Source organism: Dermacentor andersoni, chromosome 1 (assembly GCF_023375885.2).
Source record: "Dermacentor andersoni chromosome 1, qqDerAnde1_hic_scaffold, whole genome shotgun sequence".
NCBI lineage: Eukaryota > Metazoa > Arthropoda > Arachnida > Ixodida > Ixodidae > Dermacentor > Dermacentor andersoni.
In genome coordinates this window covers 415,123,630-415,131,675 of record NC_092814.1, presented here as the reverse complement: position 1 = coordinate 415,131,675, position 8,046 = coordinate 415,123,630, and the positions used below count along the sequence as shown (strand labels likewise).

The 8,046-nt window shown below is 45.6% G+C and overlaps 1 long non-coding RNA gene across 1 annotated transcript; it reads left to right on the top strand.

Moving 5' to 3' along the window:
* The first annotated feature begins 4,207 nt into the window (after positions 1–4,207).
* Positions 4,208–7,624, top strand: LOC129381817 (uncharacterized). The gene is made up of 3 exons (XR_008609953.2): positions 4,208–4,300; positions 4,432–6,374; positions 6,443–7,624. It is a non-coding gene; the product is annotated as an uncharacterized lncRNA (long non-coding RNA).
* Positions 7,625–8,046: the final 422 nt, after the last annotated feature.

The following is an 8,046-nucleotide window of genomic DNA, read 5'->3' as shown; positions in this document are numbered from 1 at the left end:
TATCTTTGGATCTCAGAGGCCATATGCCATCTTTGCGGCTATTTCCCGACTGTAACGACAGGTGGCGCTGACATCTCAAATGTTTCTTTTGTTAGGCTTTGACTCATTCGAAACGAGAAGCGATCTCAAAATACCACGAGCTTATTGTCAAAGCGGCCTGAGGCTAAGCGACGCCGTTTACACAATCATTCGCTACGAACGAAGTGCATTTTACAAAAGCAACGCCGAATTTTAACTCGAAGCGGGTAAAGTCCCTTTAGAAGCGGGCAGCCGGGACCGCCGCCATGTTTCACGCAAAATCCGCAAACCACGCAAAAACACTAGGGTGCTTCGATGCGCGCCCGCTCTCCGCGGAGGGTGGCGCCACTCTTGGAAGGGGTCGTCTCCGCCAAAACTGGTTCTCGGGAGACGCCGCCGCCATTTTTTTGCATTCCGTTCCCGCCCTCCCGCCGACTCCTTCGCTACACGGAATACATGTATGTATACATGTATGCATGTATGTATGTATGCATGTATGCACGTACGTACGTATGTGCGCGTGTGTGTATCAATGCTGCTTCTGCCGCTCTTATAGAGAAGCATTTCTACCTAATCAGTTGTACTGTCGGCCGGTTCGTGCAACGAACTTATCTCAACACACCCACTTAACACATTTCCTCTTGAAAAAGCGAATCAGTCGCGTTGACTAATTAATGTGTGATTAACCAAGGCGACATTGTAATTAATACAGGGAGCGGATACCTAGTCGGGTACTTATGTATACCTATTTGTCGCCCTACCCTTAGGTTTTCTTTGTGGAAAACTTAAAACTCAAACCAAAGTTGCCGAGACGCTGGCCGTGCCTTGTTTCCGCATTGTCTTGATTTTCCATATTCCTTGATACCGCGTTTTCCCTCATCTTAGTGCTTAATTTGATCATCGGTTTGTGCATCTTTCTGCTTCCAGTTGCTCTAAGGAAGCTAAAGCCACCATATGCCCATATCCCCCAATGAAGAGGTAAGTAACCCCGCTGAAGTACCTCACGCCGGATCTGAGGCAGGGGAAATGCTCCCCGAGTCAACTAACACGGTATCGCAAGAGGCGTCATCGAACAACTTCCAAGTCAACAACCCAGGTGACGAAGCTTTGAACGTCGGAATTCCAAGCTCAACAGATGAAACTACCACAGCTAGTGAGACGCAAAGGAATTGTGCTGAGTTGAAAAAGCAGTTGGCAGACATGGAAAGAAAATACGCCACTCTTCAAGAACATCACACAATTTCTAAGAACGCAATCCAAAACCTTAAAAAGCAAGTGCAAAAGCTTGAAAGTAAGTTGGATACTTTCGCAAAAGATACGCGGTTCTGGAATTCAGATCAAATTTCCGCTCTTTATAAAAATAGCACCCAGGGTCACACATGGTCTGCGGAGACAGTTAAACAAGGTTTGCAAATAATTTTGCTTGCGGAACGACCGGCTATGAGACACTGAGGAAGTTGGGTTACCCTCATCCGTCCAGCAGGACGTTGGCGCGGAGGATCCAGGGACTGAGGTTCCTTCCAGGAATTCTTCAAGAAGTTTTTGATATCATGAAGTGCAAGGCTGAGACCATGGAAAACGTGGAAAAAGACTGCGTGCTGTTTCTAGACGAGATGTAAATAGCTACAGCGTTTGAATTGGATAGAACTGAAGACATTCTCCTTGGAGGTACAACACTTCCTTCAAAGCCAGAGGAGCCCGCCAATCACGCGTTCGGGTTCATGTTGGGCGGAATTAATCAGCGGTGGAAGCAGGTCATCGGATATGAATTCACTGGCCGACACGTGGAAGGTGCCCTGCTCAAAGACTATGCTTGACATTACCCGGCGCCGTAGCGAGATTTCCCTAAGAGTCCGTGCAGTGACATGTGACATTGGATCAGCAAATCGAGCAATGTGGCGAGAATTCGGGTTTTCGAGCCACAGAAATTCCACCACAGTGTGCTCGATACCACACCCATGCTTGGACGGTAAAGAGTTTTTTTTCACGGCCGATGCAGCACATGTGTTGAAGAACCTACGAGGGCAACTTTTAAGCTCCAAAGTCTTTACATTGAGCGATGCCACCGTGCTCGACAACAACCTGCCGTCACCGAACGTGGAACTGGAGCACGTCTAGGCAGTGGTGGACTACGACGCAGAGAGGGAACTTAAAGTAGCCCCTGCCCTATCGGAGGTTCATGTGAGCAGCGGCTACTTCACAAAAATGAAGGTTAGTGTAGCTTCAGTGCAGCTTCAGAGAAGCTGCACCGGCCATCCGATTTTTGGTAAAAGAAGCGCTGCTTGACCCATCTGCCGAAACGACAGCCTGATTCATGGATCTGGTGTAAAAGTGGTATGCCTTGATGTCGTCACGCCATCCCACTTTAGCTTTAAGCCACCGAAATATGGACAAATATTATGCTGCTCTGAAAACCTTGCGCCTTGCAGCAGAAACAATTCAAGGGATGAATATGCGCGCCACATCTCAAGGGAAACCATCCCAAGCTGGGCTCCTCATTTCCACGAGAGTGGTCCTTCGCCTCCAAGAAGTTTTCTTGGGCAATGAAGGCTACGAATTGTTCCTAACGAGCAGGCTACTTCAAGACTGCCTCGAAAATCATTTTTCTATAGTACGCCTAATGAAGCCAGTGCCAACGGCATATGACTTAATATGTGCTCAGAGGCTTGTGAGCGTGAGGCAGTGTCTCCACACACCGCGAACAACAAACTATGAGCTTGATGATCGAGAGTACCTCGTCGACCTCCTTTCTCAAGCAAAGAAGCAGTGCTCAGAAAATTTTTCCGAAGAAATAGACGACTCTGAGATTTTGTTCATTGAGGAGCTGACGTCAACGGAATGTTGTATGTTATACTACCTTGGTGGCTTCATCCTGAAAAGCGTCGTAAAGCACGTATCCTGTTCCCAACGCAAGGATGCCCTCCTTGGAGCAGCAAGCAATGAATATGCCTCTTTGACAGTTCTCCAGGAGTATGTAAATGATGGACGGAACTTTATCTATCCGAGCAGTGAAGTGATCCGCACTCTAAAGAACTACGAGGAGCACTTCACGGATGTTATCGCGTGGTGTACAAACAGTATACACACGACGAAGTTCTCGCTGAAATAGCTTACGGAATACCTTGCGAAGGTAGACCGGCCATGCCTGAACGTATGTGCAGACCACAGGGAAGCAATAAGTAAAATGCTGATAGCCACCTGCGCAAGACTGCGGCTACGTATCCATTCACGTCAGTACCCAGCCACACGTGCCGGAGGTCACGGAAGCAAAACTTGTGCTGGTGTTTGTCTAATTAAAGAATAAGTATGAACTTTTCGTATACATGCACATAAGCATGAGAAAAAGTTAAGCGTAGTAATCATAAGCAGCATTATAACTGCAGTGAAGTGTGTTCGTTATAATTTTAAACATCATGTATTTGTGGATCAAGCTATTAAATCATTGTTTTTCCTTACGCCTAAGCCCTCATGTTTTGCTTGCATGATATACGGATGACAGTTTGCAGCCAGGTAATCCTAAGTCACCACGGCGAAGAATATTGCTAGTGGACGTAAACATGCCGTGCATCCGTACTTGAATTTGCAGCGGTTCACTTCCATCGCGTACTTCGCCTACTTACCGCTATGTCCATATGTAAGCGCAGCGACAGCAAGTTCACGACGGCGAGAAGTTGCCCGCCGTGCTCATCTAACGTAAAAAAAAGGATATCCGATATACCTTCGCTAATCGTCTCGAAATAGGGAATGCGACACCGAATCTTTGCTCCTAGTTTTCATCTACCCCAGAAAAGGAATAATTATCAAAGGTAAAGGCCCATTCAAGCCCCCACTGCTAGCGGGGCCAGCACTATCAAGGCGCAGTTAGTAGAACAACTCTAGAGGAAAAGCTGGGCCGGAAAAGTGGGAACCTCTAGGGCGCCGCCCTGTTGCTACTGGTCAATGTGGCCAGCGCAATTACTATTGAATGAGCAGAAAACAAGTACAGGTCACCTTATGCTTTGTCATCTAAAAACGCATACCTGATGGCTTTATGAAGCTGGTGCGTTAATATTAGGTTTACAGAAAGCGATCGCTAAGTCCGTGACTTATGTAAATCACGATGTACGCATTCATGCAATAAAGGGTGACCCGAATTTCGGTTTCGAATCTGTTTTTTGGATGCGTAGTAGTTTCGTACAGCTTAGGTTTGACATGCGATCGCGCGTCGACATCGGACGCTATGGCACACTCGTGCCTTATGTGCCACCGAAGCCCCGAAGTGCTCTGGCATATACCTTCACATGTAAGTAAACGAATGTATCCCCTTGTTGAGAATATCACGCAAGTAGGCAGCTCTTGTGGTGCATCACAATGGTTTGAGAAGCGTCACAGTAGAGCATTTTTCTACATGCAGAGCGGTGTTGTTATTTGCAGGTTTCCCTTCAGTAGGAAATTGCTGGACAGGCGGACCAGCGCACCGGAATTGTACTGGCGAAGCCACAAGCAACTCAAAGAATCTGTTTAGTTGTTGCACTTCGAACAACCATGGTTCTACAAAGGCCACAGCAGAAAAACAGCCTGATGCTGGGTATTTCTGTGCCACGAAGTAATCAAGAGGCGAGTGCCTAATGCGGACGAAATCGAGTGCATCGAGACTTAGAACGACGGAAAGCTGAGCTAGTTGGTAAGGATTCATTATGCAAAACAGAGGTGAGGCATAACAGAGGTGAGGCAGACAGGACACAAGAGTGAGCAGTGGACGGCGCTCGTGTTGTTTGATTGTAAATACTCTACTCTTGTGTCCTGTCTGCACGCCTCACCTCCGTTTTGCATAACGAGTGCATCAACCCACATATTAATAGCGTAGGCGTTTTATTAACTGTGCAATATTTTCAACACTTCCTTGCATGCCATTTCATGTGGAATATCTTTTCTGGTCACAAATTTGTGCAGCGAATCTATTTGCATGATCGACTCCGGGCCTGTGGGACCGTTCACTTGCACTTGATGCCGAGTTTTTTACATGTATCCATAAACTGCAGATACGCACATCAGATCCCTGCGAGCATTTTCAAAATTCAATTATTTTAGACAACAGGCACACATGCAATACTGACATAATCTCAAATACCACTAAGCAGCTGGGACACATTTTTGTTGACCATACTCGCAGGTAAAATAAGTAGATCATTTGGACAGCTCCAGCTCATTTTCCTTAAATCAGTGTGTACAAGGGGTATGCAAAAATAATTTTTTTCTCGCGCACCGATTATTTTGCTGTATAAGCAAGAGAAACCACCACTTTAGTGTAACGTATCTTGTACATCACACTAATATGCGCTTTAATTTACCAAGTGAGATGAGTTACTTTTATGGCTCATTCAGTCATATCACACTGCAAGCTGCATTCATCAATCTTCAATTGGATTTTGCAAATGTTTAATGAAACATGTTTCCCTTTTATGCAGATATGCAATGGCAAGCCCTTCCGTGTGTTCCAAAGGTAAAATTTAAGCTCTAAATTAAAGAAGACATTTCTAGTCAGAAACAAGCAAAAATGGTGAATGCAGAGTATCAGAAGCCCAAGGTACAGAAATTATGAGAAGTGTCGAATGATTTTAAGGAAAGAGTCGTATTTGAAAATGCAAGACTCTTTATTGGAGGTTAAGCAAGTCAATATAGGTAGAATACTCTGCAAAATTATGCGAGTGAGGGGATGTCAAACAATGGGTCAGGAAATGCGTTGTTTTTCTGCAAAACAAAAGCTGATTGTCATTACATAAGTCACTTTAGCATCATGAGACTGCTGCTTGATAAATTCAGAAATAAACCAAAAAACAAGACACGCAAGCATAAAAAATTTAATGATGCTCTCTCCACACTGGGATAAATAAAAACAAACATTACATCTAATGTAGACATATCAGACGCCTTGTGAAACACTAAAGGAAAAATTCAGTTTCGAGCTATGGTACTTGCCGCATAGATGTGGGGGGCCTTGCACTAATAGTGATAGTTACCACTGCATTTAGAAATTGAAAGCATTCATGCAGACAAGGATGATTCTTTATATTTTTGGCTACCACTTCAAATGCCTCCACCAAGTGTTACAATGCTGCACGCAGCAATACTAAGGATCTCGCAGCAACACCTGCAGGTAAAAAGCAGAAGCAGCCAAAGTGCTGTTGTGTACTGGACACTATGTTTGAAAACTTTTAGGCAAGAAGAGTGCAAGAAGCAGACATAACAACTGCATTTATTTCCATAATTCCCCATTTGAATGGCCTTTTCTTTTTGCTTAGACAATGCCTACGCCTAGCAACAGCAGCTCCCTCATACAGACTCCGCAAGCAAAGAGGCCGTGGAGGCAAATGCAGGTAACAGGCAAGAAGCAATAGCACTGGTATCGACATTCATCTAATTTCTTTCTTTTTCTTTCGTTTAGGCAGCCAGCACACCTCGAACAGCCACCTTGACTGCGGGTGTGTCAGCCTAGTCGCCAAGGAAACATTTGAGGGAAAGCGACAGGCAATGTGAACAGCCACTTCTCCATGTAAACGATACTCTTTCTCTCGGATGACTCCTACGCCTCGCCACGCCAGCACACTTGTGCACAAATATGCCGCGGAGGCACGTACAGGTCAGAGGCAAGAAGCAGTGGCACTAGTGTCGACATTCGCCCAATTTCTTTTTCTTACACTGAGGCAGCCAGCACACCTCGAACAGCCACCTTGACTGCGGGTGCGTCAGTAGATTCCCGTTGTACATATGCTCATAATAAACTTCAGTAAACTTGAACTTGATAATAAACTTGAAGGCATATGGGACATTGATGCATTGTTTTTTTGAATATTTATTGTACACATACAATATATGTTATACTTTGCAGTGCTACAGAGCGTATTTTGAAGCTTCCCCCTATATTTTGCACCTTTAATTACGTATGTGTTGTGCGGCCCTCAATGCAGTTCATGTTGTAGCAGCTGCTTTGTCTGTGTATCACACATTGGCTTAAGCTCGTGATATCCACATACTTCTCTCACATATACAAAATAAAGTTCTATGTAGTCCTCAGTGTTACAACAAAAAATGAAAGTAAATAATCCGATCGTGGAATTGTGTTTATTACATTGATTCCTATGACAGTTACTGACAAGTTGACAACTTGAACTGGTCACTCCGTCCATAGCCTCCTCTATTATGATCCGTCATGGCAAGGAATTGTATGTATACATAAAAAAGGGGGGTATGTGTGTGTGTTTGTAGTGGGGGGTATAGGATTAGGGCGGTACGAAAAAATGTACCAACACCGTCCTCTAGACCCATTCCGTTAAGGTGCCGTAACAAAGCGTATTATGCATAAAGTTCATACAACCAACTCTGATATTACTACACACGCCAGGCGACGCGAGCTACATTTGCCATGATGCATTCGCGACTGCACCGGATGTCCTCCATATTATTCTCGTTAATCGTGCTCACTGCACCGAGGCAAAAGAAAGATCATGGGGGCAGGTGCCTTAAAAGTATCTCGACCTTGCGAGGCACTGCTGCGCGTGCCAGGGGAGCTGTCCGTGCGAACACTCCCTGGCACACACCTGCCTCGGCGGCCCCAACCTACGTACCGCTCTGCTTCGAGCTTTGATCCCCCCACTGTCCCTTGGGTGCCCTGGAGTTCCTGCGCCGCCTGCTTTATTATAATCTCAGGTGCTCTCCTGAGACTTCAGTTTGTCGGTTACATGTGCCCTACAGCTGGATCAGTACTTATAATAATAAAAAAACCTTATCTATCGTCACGACGATAGATCGCGAAAGCGGCTTTTGCAACATACCGCGTCCGTGCGAAGAGAATTACGGAACGCCAACGAGGAATCTGACCACAGCTTCGAGCTCGTAACCTCGTCGAGTGACACTCCTGCAACAGGCGTGACCGCTGAAAACCGCATACCTCCGGAAACTTCAACAGGATCATCCCTCGGTTGCATAACTACCACCTGTACGGCCAACATGGACCACACCCACACCGTCCCACAACATAGAATAAAGAAC